The following is a 15,216-nucleotide window of genomic DNA, read 5'->3' as shown; positions in this document are numbered from 1 at the left end:
CCGGCAGAGGGTGATGTGTGTAGATGGGAAGGTATTGCCATCAAGTAAGACAGCTCCTGGCTTTAGAAGCCCAATGTCTAATGGGTCGGGAATACCAGGATCGATTAAGCCGGAGCACAGTTAACTGTATTACAGAGAAGAATACGGCTGTCTCTGGGGTGTGGGGTGGAACATAAAATACCATAAGGATTCAAAACAGAGGAATCGTAACTTGTGGGAGCAGAAGTATCATGAAAGTCTCCCCGGGGAGGAAGTCGTGTTAAGGAGGACCTCAAACAATGAGTGGAATTTCCTACGTGGTGTCCAGTACCGTTATCACTTAAGAGAGATGCCAACCTCAAGGCGTGGAAAACCCACGTGATAGCAGCTGAAGTGTTAAAGACGGTTCGTCATCCCATGTGAAGTACGGAGGCCAGTGGATGAATCTCAAGAAACTGCTAAGAGAACCAAAGCCGCATGCAAAAGATTACGTTCCGGGTAATCCCATGTAGGTGACATTCTAGAAAAGGCAAAACTATGGCAACAGAAGACAGAGCGGCGGTTTCCAGGAGCTGGGACAGGGCTTGACTACAAAGGAGCCAGAGGGAGCTTGGGAAAATCGGGAGACATCTTTGGTTGTCATGACCGCGGGTGGTGCTCCGGGCACCCAGTGGGCAGAGGCCAGGGATGCTCCTAGACATCCCACAGCAGGACAATTCAGACTGATAAAAATGTGGCCAAGGAAGCAGGGGAGAGTCTTCATGTCTCAGGCACAGGATAGCACCCGCGAGAGAGGTGTGTCGTCTGGTCTAAAACAAACATCCCACATGGTGAGGCTTCAGCCTAGGTTTTCAGGGACCCAGTGGTACCCACGGCACCTCCCGCAGACTTCCATCCTGCCGTGCCCCCACATCAGACACCTGGATCTTTACCACCATAGTGGATGGGGCTCGAGGCAAGTTCGTTTGGCTTCGGTGGGGGGGTGAAAGCTGGGTGTCACAGGAAGTGAGAGACATCTGTTCTAAGTCATGACAGTCGATCACTCACCTCTACGGATGAACACCTGCCACAGACAAAAACTAACAGTGCTGGGAGCCGACGCAGAGAAAAGGTACAACAGCAAGTCGTGTGATTCTGGAAATGCCACGTCACCTGGAGTGATGCCAGGTTCCGTGAAACTGGGGATGATCCAGTGGATGCTTCATACAGAGCCGCGGGCGAAAGAACTAGCGTTGCGGGAGGAGCTTTGAGAAGGAGCCTCACCTCAGAGGCCTCGCCCGTTAGTACTCAAAACCCTTCGAAACGACGCCAACCGCATTTCCGGAACGTCGTGGAAATAGTGTTTATGAGTGTGAATTGCTATGTGTGCAGACGGTAGCGTAGAAGTGCGTGCATGTGTGAAAGAATACAAAGTATTAGGACATATAAATCTACACAGATGAGGACGGGAGGCTGAGCTCTGTAAACCATATGAGACAGCGGAGCTTCGCTGAAACGTTCGGCCGGGGCTGAGGGCGGAGATGGGGTCGGAGGAGGACCACCTGGGAGGCAGGACCAGGTGCAGGAGCCCGAGCTGGACCCCCGCACTGGGGCCTGATGACGTGCTCCTGACCCCCCTTCCAGCCCCCCTTCCAGCCCCCGTGGGGCGCAGCCCTGCCCCCCGGCCCCTCAGGCCCTGCTCCCGAGACGCCTCACCCCCCGGGAAGCCAGGGCCCCCCATTCCCATCCCCACTCGAGTCCTTGGTGCTCTGTGACTCAGAGGCCCTGGAAGGGATGCTCAGGGGGCCAGGGGCTCAGGAACCCGGAAGCCTGGCCTCTGTAACAGCCACTTGGTGGCCTTGGGCAGAGGCGTTTGCCACAAAGTGCAACCCGCAGAGATGAGGACTCTTCCATGGATGGGTCGGGGACATCTTAGTCAAGGGTCCTGTAAGGCAGGACGGGGCTCCTGGGCCAACTCGGGGGACAGTCCCCTTCCAGGTGCCCCAGTGGCTCCCAGACTCACACCTGTGCTCAGAGCCCGTCCTGCCACCAGCTCTCCCCCACAGCCCTGCACCCTTCTGTCACAGAGCATCCTGTCCTCGACCTCGCTAGTTCCAGGCCCAGCGCCGGGGACGCAGCCGACCACTGGCCCCTGGCAGAGCAGCTGCCTCCATCGCATCCCCTCAGCTGTGGTTCCTGCCCAGCACCACCGTGGGACCCTAAGCGGGAGTGCAGCCCCCAGCCCTCACCTCTGAGGGCTCCACTCCGGGCCCTGAGTCCCCCCAGGAGTATATATATACATACACATAGGTATATGTATACCCACATAAGGTATATATACACCTATACCTAGTTATGTGCCAGTCACTGTCCCAAGTACTTTACAGCTAGAAACCCGTGGACTCCTCCCAGCGACCCTCTGAGACAGGACCCCTGGCTTCGCAGATGGGCAGACGCGCACCAACGCCCTACGGGACACAGCCAGTGAGGCCCACGTGGATTAAATGCATTTGTGTGGATTTGTTTGAAAAGTGAATCCTCCACTGATGGTACTGTTTCCACAGAAAAATGCTTTCCCAATTCCAAACTATTCCTCACAAACTTTTAAACATAGTCCACCAAGACATGTGGACATTTTAGCAGCGGTGTTTCAGGGTCCCTGGGACCCGGTGGGGAGGACCCTTCCTCCTGCCCCTCAGTCCGCAGCTCACAGGCGCCCCTCCCTCCCCGCCCCCATGACGGGACACTTTTCACAAGGAAGAAAAACATGAATTTTTCTTCTCGTTCAGATACATTTTTGTGAGAGCAGAACTTCCTTCATGGAAGAAATCACCACAGAGATTACCCCTAAAGTTTGCCAAAATGACGATGTACAGCAGGGTGACTATAGCTAATAAATAATACTTACAGCACATTTGAAAGTTTCTCATCCCAAGAAAAAAATGTGTGACTAAGAATGTTAACTAGACTTATCGTGGTGATCATTTCACAATATATACAAATACCAAATACATACAGATGTCGAACAAAAGAGAAATATATCTTTACACGGACCAACATAAAAATAATAGCATTGAAATCATGCTAGATTAAAGTATTTTCCTGCAACTTGAATTTTCATCTCACAAGATGTGCTGGAGATGGTTCCAAGTCTCTGTCATCTATAATCTACACTGTTGTTTTTAACAGTTCCATAAAAAAAAAAAGAAAAGAAAAAAGAATTCCTCAAATTGTTTACAATAATAAGAAAGTCTGGAAACAGCAGCACCTCTGATGGATGTATTAGTGAAAGAAAAACGTTTCCAGAGGGCAGCCACGTGGAAGCCAGGCGGGTGAGAGACAGGTGGAGCAAAGCTGACTGCAAACGTGTCACAGCAGGAGGGGTGGCTGGAGGTCAGAGTCTAGGGCAGGGAGTGGGCCGGGGATGGCCTCCTTGGCCTAACTGCCTCCACAAGCCCTTAGAGCTGCCCCTGACATCCCCTGCAGGTCTGAGCCTGAGGTCTGACCTCGGGCTGGGGGCCTGCAGGAGCCGTAGGTCAGGAGCTCAGTGACTCAGGACAGGGCAGCCCTGAGGCTGGGCCCTTTCAGAACCTGGGCCCCGATGTGCGTAGCTGAGTCCTGCCCGGTTCTTACACCGGTTCTATTGACTGAGCCCTGATGACGTTTGACCCCCTCTGTGGCCCCAGGGTGGAAAGTGTTCCCCTCTGCTTGTCCGGCCCTCCCGAGCAGCCTTCCCGGGACGGGCTTCGCCAGGGCCAGGCTTTCCCGGGTCCCTCCAGCCCCCTGCTGCCTCTACTTGTCCCCGGCCCTGGCTCTCTCTTATGGCCTGTGGGGCTGCCTGTTCTCCTGAATTCTCACCACCTGCCCCCTTGGGTCAGCCACCCTCCACGGGGACCGGACTCATCACACCCTCCCAGTGGCCCCAGGCCAGGGCTGTCCGCACTGCAGCCTCTGTCGCAGGCCACACCGTCAGCACCAAGGGGGCTGGTCCTCAACTTGGCTCCGCCTGGGTTCCCCGCAGGCCAGTTCGGGACCTGAGGATGTGGCAGGAGCCTAAGGGGACCGTGAGGCAGTGACGTCTGCCAAGCCGGGTGCCCGGCCCTCCCTGGTGGCATGGGCGCTCGGCCGGGCAGGCTCGCTGGAGCTGGCAGGTGAGCGGAAGCCCCTCTGCCCAGCCTCCCTCGACCATCCAGCGCATCCGCCCACCAAGGAGGTCTGCTCTGCCCAGGCCCCCGGCCACGCCCACCCGCCAGGCTGAGTCCCTGCCTGGGGCGTGACTTCTGCTGAACCAGCTCTGTCCCTCAGGGCACTTCGGTTTCTTTATCTTCAAAATAAAGATACCAGCGATACTTACTTCCCAGGGCTATAAGGGGGATTAAGTGTTCATATTTGTTCATCGCTGGAGTAATATCCGTACAAAGTCAGCCACGTGACAAACCCAACCCTCCCCCACCCCACCCCCCGCCAGGGAAAAGTGCCAGACCTGCCTCGTGAGACCACTTGTCTCAGCACAGCTTGGCTCTCGAGACTCCGTCCTGCTGGCCACACACCCTCTTGGGGCCAGAACAGCGTGAACAGTAAGGCCTTCTTTCACCTGGTCCCCGTGCCTTACCGGCCCTCAGCCCGCCCCCCGCCCCTTCGCCCACTGCGGCGGGCGGTGTGCGAGGGGCCTCCGGGACAGGGGGCACAGCCGGCACATCAATGCATTTCCGAAATACTTCCCCGCCGAGCCCGGATGTACAGTGAGATTCTCCACGAGCAGCTTTGGGTCGTTGCACACAGAGGCCCTGCGCTCTCCTTCCTCGCTGGTGAGTACCTCCCGTCAGACACACCTGCCGAGGGCGCGCTGCCGAAGGCCCCATCGCGGCTCCCGTCCCCGGGGCTCCACACACCCTCCGTCCTCTCCCTTAACTGGGACGGCTTAGGCAGAAACCGATTTCTCAAGGCCTGAAGGACAGACAGGAGCAAAAGGGGACCCGGAGGGCCCTGCAGGGCCGGCGAGGGACGGAGAGGCTCCTGTGGCCCGGAGCGGGGGTAGGGTGTAGACAGGAGCATCCGAGCGGAGTCCAGGGCCGGCAAAGGCTGCCCTGCCCTCCCCACACCTCAATTTGTGCCCTTACTTTCAGAACCATTTGCAACGTGGCATCGCTGAGGAACGGTCCAGAATTCAGGGTGACTACGAAGCAGGCAGCCGTGTGGCAGGGCCCCGGCGGGTGGGACACAGACCGGGACTAAGACCGGCTCCACCCTCCCCAGGGTTTGACCTCAGTCCAGTGACTGAGCTCCTGGGACCCACCACACCCCCATCTGTAAGATGGAGGAAGGGTTTGCAGACGTCTGCTCAGCCTCTGTGACAAGCACCGCGACCCGGGGGCTTCAACAGCAGAAATGGATCTTCTCACAGTCCTGGAGGCTGGAAGTCTGAGCTCAGGGGGCCAGCCAAGCCGGGTTCCCGTGCAAGCTCTGTTCTCAGCTTGCAGACAGCTGCCTTCCCTGTGTGTCCCCACGTGGCCTTTCTTCTGGGTGCCCTTGTGTGGGGAGGGAGGGAGAGAGAGAGAGGGAGAGAAAGAAATAGAGAGAAAGAGAGAGAGCACTTTGCCCATCCTGAGGGCCCACCCTCATGACCTCAAGTAACCCTCATTACCTCCCAAAGGCCCCATCTCCGAACACCATGGGGGGTTAGGGCTTCAACACAGGAATCTGGGGAGGATATAAACATTCAGTCTATAAGAGATGTCTACCTTCCAGGGCTGGTGTGAGGGTTGAAGAGAAAATCCCTGGACTATATCAGGCACTCAAATGCTACCCCTTAGATAGATTACAGATAGATAGCTAGTAGATATAATAGACAGATATTGATAGACAAATGGATGGATGGATGGAAGGTAGGTAGAAACTGCAGTGCAGAGAAGAGGGCGGGGGATGAACAAAAGAAAATGGGAGACAGACACAGAGAGAGAAAGAGAGGGGAGGGACAGAGGTGATTTTCCAGCCTGTCTTCCCCTCCAGCTCTGACCTTGGGAACTTGCCCAAGCACCCAGCTCTGAGCACCTCGTGCTGGGCCCAGCCTCCCCGATCCCAGCACACAGGCAGCGAGGCTGTGCTCAAACACAAAACAACAAGGAGCCACCCAGTGTCTGCTGTGCTCCTCCTGGTGGGATGAGACTGCAGGGGGCCTTGGGCGGGGTGAGTGCGCTTTGCACGTGGGAATGATGGAAATAATTGTGGCCAAAGGATAAGATGGAGTGGGTTAAAAATAGCTGCAAAGTCTCTGCAGTTGCCCCCATCAAGAGATGTAGCTTCTTTCCCCATTCCGGGAATCTGGTCTGGCCTTGCAACCTGCTTTAACTGATAGAATGTGCTGGTAGTGACGTGCAAATTCTGAGCAAGGCCAGCAGAGATCTTTCAGCGTCCACGTCCTGCTCTCCTACGGCTGCCGCCACTGTGTAACAAGCCCAGGCTTACCTGGCCATGTGCAGGAGAACCAAGGCCCCCAGGCAACAGTGCGGCTCACAGCCCACTGTGTCTGTCTCAGACCATCCCTGGCTCGTTGATGCACCAGGTGGCCACAGCTGCGAGGGTGACCCCAGGCGAGGTCGGCAGGGGAACCTCCCAGCTGCCTCAGCCCAAATTGCTGAACCAAATAAACAGTTGAATTTGAACAAATAAACAGTTGTTTATTTGAGCAGCAGTTGTTATTTGAGCAAATAGTTGCTGTTTTAAGCTACTAAGTTACGGGATGCTTTGTTTCATGATAAAGGTCATTAAGACACAAGAAAATAACCCGTTATCATCGCAGTGGTGATCTATTTTCCAAAACCGCACTGAACCACGACGCAGCTGTCAGCGGGGACGGTTTCACTGATGCCCGCTCCTGCGCCATGGCTGCCAGAGCCCCAGGGCTCCTCAAGGGAGTCACCACCTCCCACCAGCCGTGTCGCTGATGGGAGCTCAAGGCGAGACCCCTCCCCAGGTCTGGATGCCGGGGTGTCTGCCGAGGTTCTCAGATGCTGGGGCATCTGAGGTAGTCATCTGAAGCCAAACTTCTGGGACTGTAACGCGCAAGCGAATCACCCAGGGGCCTTGTTAAAACCCAGGTTCCTACTGAGAGGTCCAGGCTGGGCCTGTCTGACGCCCCGGGTGACCCAGGGCTGCAGGCCCACAACCAACCATGCGAGGGAGCAGTAGCGGAGCCAGGCTGACCCGCCTGGAACCCAGGGGTCTCCACCTCAGCTGTGCATCCCTGTGGAACTTCACAGATAGTTCCAGAAATTCTGATCTCCTTGGTCTGGGTGTAGCCTGGGATGGTATCTCCTGACCTCAGTTCCTCAGTGATTCCAACGTGTGGCCCGGGTCGAGGATGCCCTGCATGAACGGACTGGTCCACTGGCTGTGGCTCTTCCACCCACGCCGCCGGCTCCTGCCCACCCGGTGAAGACCTGGCCTCACCCCCATAAAGAGCCCCATTACCGGTTCCTTCCGCATGGTTGGAGCCAGGGCGAGGCCTGCTATGAGGCCCCGGGTACCGCCAAGTGTAGCAGAGAGCAGGGTTCACACACAGATGTGCCAGCAGCTGTGGACCTGGGTCGGGGCCCCAGGCGGCTCTCACCCTCCCCTCCCCCGTGCAGCGGGTCTCAGGCCACCCTGCGGGTTGGCAGGCCGATCTGGGGCAACTTATGTCAAGTACCCAGTTTGGGGAGAGACCCAGTAACTGGATGCTCTAATTCACAAGCACAGTGGCAAGAGGCCTGCACAACCAGTGGCAGAGGACTCGAGGGGGCTGAGAACTCAGGTCAGTGTTTGCCAATGTGCGGTATCCAGGCTGGAAGGCCCCTGCGGTGAGCGCAGGCCCTTTGCACTGCCTGCCCTTGGTGCAGCGTATGACTTACACCTGCCAGGACCTGCCGGGGAGCCAGGGCCTGAATGGCTTCCCTTTAAAGACTCCAACAGTGAAAAACTAGAAATTTTAGAATTGAAGGTGCTCTTTGGAACGGACCCTTTCTGCGTTTTGAAGTGAAAGAAACTCATTTTCAAAAACTGAACTCAAACAACCTTCATTTTATAACCGAGTGTGTGGAATAAACCCCACGTCAACGGGAAGCCAGGAGATGGTGGGTGTATTTGCTCATGAAGAGAAGGCAACTTTGTAAGCAATTCTTGGGCGGCTTGTCTGCGCTGTACAGCTCGGGAAATAGTAACGCCGGTCTCTTGGACAGGATAAGCAATTCCAGCAACTGCCACCTTGCGGATACTAGTTTGGGACTGTTTGGGGGCTTTCTGGGAGGGGGTGTTGTAGTGGTACTTGCTTGGTGGGGAGTGACAGTGTCTGAGAGGGAGAGAGAGAGAGAGAGAGAGAGGGAAGGAAAAGCAGAGGAGAGGGGACAGTGTGATGGCAGATTGTGAACGGCACGGTCCAGAATCCAGAGTCAGGGAAACGGAGTTCCTACATCGAAGCCCCACCCTTTACTATGCTGCCTTTTTTCTGTTCTCCTTCCTTTTCTTTCTTCCCTCAAACCTGTATTTTTTTTTAATTACAGAAGTATCAAATACTGCGCAGTCTAAAAGGAGAAAGTGGACTTCCATCTTTCTGCCCAATCCCTCGAACAGCGGCTCTCATCTTTCAGTATAAGAACCGCCTAGGAAACATGTTAAAAAGCACGTAAAACTGGGACCCAGCCCCAGAGCGGGTGATTTACCGGGTCTGGAGCGGGTCGGAGAAGCTCCCCGCTCAGCCAGGTGCCACACCCTCTGCCGGGGATTCTGCCCCAAGCGCAGGTGCTGCGGCTGGTCACAGGCACGTGCCCCTCCTTCACCGATGCACACAGATGCATACAACACATAAGCGTGCTATGTGACATGGAAAACACGCACAGAACACACACACACACACACACACACACAGAGGCAGGACCACACCACAGACTGTGGGCAGCGCTCCCAGCCTGCCCACGGAGCCCCGACCGTGGCCCATCCATCACAAACCCAGCATCTCCTGCAAGAACATGCTCGAGGGCTGCTTTCTGCAGTCCCAGACTTCGACCCCTCTCTACGTAACAAAATCTGCCCACATGGAGTCAAATAAAGCCACGCCTCGTGGCAGTGACACGCTGGAAGTTCCTGCCGGACTTTATCTGCCATTGGCTGTAGATAAGGCTCTGCTGCCCTGAAGATGGCCTTGAACCTCTGCTGCCTGGTGATTCGTATTTTGTGAGCAGTGGATACTCCAGTGGGTATTCTCTGTGCCTTGCCAGGCAGCACACAACAATGAGTTCTCTGAAAGAACCAGCTCCAGGGCTCCAGGGACCATGTGGGATTGCGGAAGGAGCACAGATCCTGAGGTCAAGCAGGTCTGAGCTCAGATCAGCTGTCCCTTTCACCGGCTGTAAGTATGGGGACAAGTCTGCCTCTGAGCCTCAGTTTTCTCACCTGTCAAATGGACACAGCAATGCTCCACCCACAGTTACGTCGTAAGGGTTCAGTAAAAGGACACAGAGGGAACTTTACCCAGAGCGATGTTTCAGCAAATTCCCCCAGTTGCAGCTGTTCACTGAGCACCTGTTTCTTGCACCCAATCTGCTGCTTCCCACGGCCCGGGAACCAGCCGCGCGGCAAACACACCCACCTGGGTGGGGCTCACACTTGGGGGGAGCTGTCGTCATTATCCTTATTATTTCATGGCCATCCGTCACCATGAGGCTGTATGTTGATCTTGTCTTCTGATGGAAGTAAGCGACGGGCCCAGGTTGGAATTAAGGTACCTGGTGTGAGATACCAGGCACCTTTTCTGGGCCCCAGGCCCCCCATGTGCTCAGGCCTTACTGGAGCCAGTCACAAATGGGGCCTTGGTTAGTGCAGGTTCCCATGGATGACTCTTTAGATAAATGGCTTGATATAAATTGGTCCTCTCCCCACCCACATGGTCCATTCCCCCAAGTGAAGAGTGAGACGAAGCCCCTTGGATTCGTTCATCTTCCCAGCTGAGTGAATACTGAAGGTGCAGCCACTGGTCTCCATCAGCTGAGGCTGTTCCCACGCCAAGCGAGGTTCTGACACCAGGTAACATACTGAAGAGGGTGCTTCCCGGGACTGAGTGGTTAGTTTTATTGCACAAGTTTCAGACTGTTTAGTGTGTAAACAAGAAGTTGTATTCAGAAAATTGCAAAAGAAAACCCAAGAGATAATAAAGACTCCAGAAAAATGGAAAATGTTTTTGGGATAATGAAAGCCAAGAAAAATAAACTTAAAATCCATTCTGAATAAGGCTCTGTGTTATTTCAATTCTTTGTGTATATGAGTGACTCGTTGTAACCCAGTCACAAGTGATGGAATGAGTGAAATGAAAGACAACTCCAAATACTGTCAGTTTCGATGCTACGTTCTATCCAATGTCTCTAATAAACCCCTAGGTGGAAGATATATACAATTTTCACCAAAAGAAAATGCATTTCTTCTCACTAAATAAATGTGGACTACATGGTAAAAGAATACTGGCTTGAAGTGGGGCTACATTTGTAGCTGCCCAGAAACTGTCATGTCTGGGTCCCTTCCTGCTGGATGGAGGCTGTGTGCATGCGATAAGGGCCTCAACTCATTTCTTAATTTAAAATTTTAATCCATTGTTTGCACACTTATTAATTAAAATCAGTGTATTGAACGCCTATTATATCGTAGGTACTGAGAATGCAAAATGAGTGAGCCTCACCTGTCCTCACAGAGCACAGAGAGAGAAGGGAACCGCATCACGGGGGTGGGAGAGGCTTCAGGGCTGAAGTGAGGTCCAGCCCGGCCGCAGGACCAGCAAAGTCCGCGGGAAACTCCGGAACAGAGGCTGCGCAGCCAGTGCATCACTTAGCCAAACGGCCCTGAGGCGGTGAGGTCAGCAGTGTGTGTGGGGGGAGGGCTCGTACATCTGGTTCTGGGAGGCCAGAGGGGCCCTCCCTTTCCTGGCAGTTCTCTTGCTTTGGACCAGGGGGTCAGTAAGCTTGTTCTGTGAAGGTGAAATACTGTCCCTTTGTGGACCAGGTGGAAGAGCCTTAGGTATAGTCACCGTGTGGGCACAGCACGGACCCTGTACCCTTGGTCCTCCTCCGTGAAAGGAGCTGAAAATCCCATCTCCTCCTCCCATCACCAACTCCCCCGCACTGGCCTTCCCTCCTCACTAAGAAGTCTCTTAGAGGACATAGGATTAAATATATACGTGTCTGTGTGCGTGTGTGTGTTGGTACAAATGTATATACACATAGGATTAGCTATATATGTATATGTGTATGTGCAGATATATGTGTATATATGTGTGTATTCCACTGGTGTTTTAAGTGAAGGGTTTTGTTTCTTCTTTGGTTTCTCCTGGAGTTCTTGGCGGCCGTCCACATACTGACATTTCGCCCTTCAGGCGCTCTGGGGGATAAGACTTCCAAAATCCAGTTCCTTGTCTCAGGAGTTGGCCAAGCAACCAAATAGCTTCTGTCTCCTATGTCTCAAAATCATCAGGGCGGCGCAGGCTGCATTTTTCCAGGACGGGACAGGATGCCAAAGTGATGATGTCACCGCCCTGGCACCAGCCCCTCCGTTTCCTGTTCCTTTCCTCCTGGCAAACTCATGAACCATATCAGCTTTATCATTCAGCTCAGGGCTCATTTCCCTGTTCCACAGACATTTGGACTTACAGGAGGTGGGAGCCAAGTGTCATCAAAACACGAAGCCTGAGCAGTTTCTTTCTTACAAAGTTCGAACACATGTTCTCCCTCCTGAAAAAAAAAAAAAAAAAGCACAGTGTCTGGCTTAATTCGGAGCATTCTGGCCAAACGCCCTGCTCCCGGGTTCAGACAGCGGTGATGTCATCCGAAAAGCTGGAGGCTCCCAGGGCCGAGGTGGGCAGGGTCCTTGGGCGCATCCAGTCTTGGCCCTCGAGGGGCGGGCGCACGACGGGGGTCAGAACAGTGACCCCAGTCGAGCGTTCCAGACTTTGAGGCACTCAGATGCAGGCTGTGATTGTGCTGAGAGATCACGTCTCCCCGTCCCCCTCGACGTTTCCCCGGTGTCTCTCCTTCTGCCTCTCACATCTCTGCCCTCGGGTAACAGCGTTGATAGAAGAGTGAAACAAGGTCTACTGTACAGCACAGGGAACTATATTCAATGTCCTGGGATAAACCATAATGGAAAAGAACATTAAAAAGAATGTATATATATGCACAACTGAGTCACTTTGCTGTACAGCAGACATTAACACAACATTGTAAATCAACTACACTTCAATAAAATAAATTTAAAAAAAAAGAAAAAAATTTCAACTGGTGAGTTTGAAACTAAAACATCAATGACTCGTACATACGAGGAGGGTCTCAGGGTCAGAGGCAGGAGTTACACAGATGCTCCACTACCTGGAAGGTGACCTTACTTTACCTCACAAACTCCCACTTCTGGACTGATCAGGCACTTACTGCCCGACCCTCTGAGGTAAATACCATTTCACAGATGAGGAAGCTGAGGGCTGGGAGGCACCTTGGCTAAGGTTGCATGGCTGACGAGTGTCCAAGCCTGGGGAGCTGGGGAGGATTCTGAGTGCCTATGGGTACATGGGTGCTGTGTGATATGAGCATAATATTACAGCTGAGAATCCCAGTTTGTAAAGCTCATGTACACATTTCAGAAATTCCAGGTATATTTTAGTGTCATATATTTGGTGTAATGAGATGTGACGTTCGTATTTACTGAGCCACGTTGCCGTGGGGTGAAAACATACAATCTAGTACACGCACAGGGGGAACAGCAATATCATCTGACACTCGGGAGCCTGTGCATCCCGGGCTCAGGTCTGTGTCCCGCCTGGCTGGTTCCACAGGCACCTCTGCAGCCACCGGGGCTGCACGTGGGGAGCAGGCGAGGTCCTTTATCCCTGGTTTGCTTCCAAACGTGGGTCCTCTTGGGCTGCAAGGCTATTTCGACCTGGTGATAACCTTTTTCTGGAGATCTTACATACACTGGGCTTGTCCACATTTAATGGGCTTTCGTGCATCTTCTTTGGATAACAGTTATTTTGCAAAAAAGCTGTGACTGATGAGCTCTGATTCCCCCAGCACTTGTCTAACGAGGAGGAGGAGGTGTTTGCCGGCCGGGAAGCTGTGGGGTTCGGACGGTGGCCTCCTTTAACCCAGGACCGCGAGGCCCCTCCACTGGCCCATTCGGCTCGTGAGACCCGCTTCATCCTCTGTTCTGGCTGCCTGTCTGACAGCTGTTCTGCACCCTCTCGGGGGAAGCAAGCTGAACCTAATTTTGACTTCAGAAGAGAAGCTGACGATCACAAGTGTATCTTTTGTGTTTACCATTTTAACGGTATTTAAATTTACAGTCGGTGACATTAAGTACATTCACACTGTTGTGCGACCCCCGTCCATGCACAGAACTTCTTCATCTTCCCAAACAGAAGCTCTGTCCCCACTAAACACTAACTCCCTATGCCCCCCTTCAGCCCCTTGAGACCATCATCCTACTTTCTGTCTCCGATCTTGACGAGTCTAGGAACCTCTTTAGAATCACACGGTATATGGCTTTTAGTCACTGGCTTTTTTCACTGAGTGTAATGTCTTCAAGGTTCATCCATATTACAGCCTGTGTCAGAATTCCTTCCTTTTTTTTTTTTTTTTTTTTTTTTTTTCGGTATGTGGGCCTCTCACTGTCGTGGCCTCTCCCGTTGCGGAGCACAGGCTCCGGACGCGCAGGCTCAACGGCCATGGCTCACGGGCCCAGCCGCTCCGCGGCATGTGGGATCTTCCCAGACCAGGGCACGAACCCGTGTCCCCTGCATCGGCAGGCAGACTCTCAACCACTGCGCCACCAGGGAAGCCCAGAATTCCTTCCTTTTTTAAGGCTGAATCGTATTCCATTTTACGCACGGACCACATTTTACTTACCCATTTATTCTTTGATGGACACTTGGGCTGCTTCCGCCTCTTGGCTGTTGTGAATGATGCTGCTGTGAACATGGGTGCACAGATATCTCTTCAAGACTATTTTCATGTCTTTTGGGTGCATATGCAGAAGTGAGATTGCTAGATTATATGGTAATTCTATGTTAATCTTTTGAGGAACTGCCAAACTGTTGTGTTTTTTTTTTAAGGGCTACATAAGATGGGCAGGTAATTGTTTTTAATTAAATTTTTTTAAAGAAAGAGCATGATAAACTTAGGTTTCACGACAGATTTGAAGTAGTTCATGGATGGGGCTGCAATGTGGCCTTTTGTTTTTGGTTTATCCACTTTGAGAAGTGTTACAAGCTTCCTTCTCTTTAAGGATCGGATCGAATTAGAATCTATTATTAGTAACATATAGTCAGTGTTACAACATAAAATCAATAACGGTTATTTTGGTCACTAGCACTGTGTTACCTAGTGCTATAAACAACCATCTTATTGCGCTCATGGATTTTCTGGGACAGAAATTCGGACAGGGCACAGCATGTCTCTGCCCCACAATGTCCAGGGCCTCAGCTGGAAGACCCCGTGGAAGGGGTGACTCTGTCGCTGGGGCCAGAATCACGTCTGCTGGTTGGTGCTGGCTGTCACCTGGGACCTCAGCTCCTAAATGTGGCCCAGGCTTCCTTCCCAAGGATGGCAGCCTCGGAGGAGCTCAGCTTCTTACATAATGGATCAGGGCTCCAAAGGCGGGAATCCCAGAGAACAAAGTAGCATCTGTGTTGCTTTTCCTGGTCTAGCTATCTGTTGATTACAACCAAATCACAAGTCTACCTAGATCCAAGGGGGAGGAGACACAGATCCCATCTCTCAATGAGAGAAGTGTCAAAGAATTTGGGGGCCACGTCTTGAAGCCATCACACAGATAAAATATCGTTGGCTATCCTGGTGCTGGAATGGCTTTCAGGAATTTATCCAAAGGCAATTCAAAGAGCATCCCACAGAAATTTAAATCTCCTGAAATTTTACAGCTCAGACATGAAGGAACCTTGGTAGAGGTTTCCTCATATATGACAAAAATTCTAAGAGTGTGTGTCATCAGTCATAAATCTTTGAAGCTGAAACTTTTCTAAAATATCAATAACTACTTTTGATCAGCCATGTTATAGGAAAGACTGAATTATATCTTTCTATTCTCTCTACAGAAAATATCATGAAATTGTTCCCATATGAAAAGGCAGTAAAGTGCTGCCCACAACTGCAGGTGTTTTAGGCTGTTACATCATCACATGAACAGCTTTAAGAATACACAGGACACAAGCCAGGAAGAAGGGAAGAACAACATAAG

The 15,216-nt window shown here is 52.6% G+C and overlaps 1 long non-coding RNA gene across 1 annotated transcript; it reads left to right on the top strand.

Annotated features, from left to right (window-relative positions):
* Positions 1 to 4,532: 4,532 nt before the first annotated feature.
* Positions 4,533 to 6,592, top strand: LOC308623755. Its single transcript, XR_014016882.1, has 3 exons — positions 4,533 to 4,766; positions 5,085 to 5,130; positions 5,215 to 6,592. It is a non-coding gene; the product is annotated as an uncharacterized lncRNA (long non-coding RNA).
* The last annotated feature ends 8,624 nt before the right edge of the window (positions 6,593 to 15,216 follow it).

The sequence above is a fragment of the Mesoplodon bidens genome (assembly GCF_964165515.1).
Source record: "Mesoplodon bidens genome assembly, chromosome: 10".
In the NCBI taxonomy this organism is placed as follows: domain Eukaryota; kingdom Metazoa; phylum Chordata; class Mammalia; order Artiodactyla; family Ziphiidae; genus Mesoplodon; species Mesoplodon bidens.
Note: the sequence above shows the minus strand (reverse complement) of the source record. Positions and strands in the feature narration are given on the sequence as shown.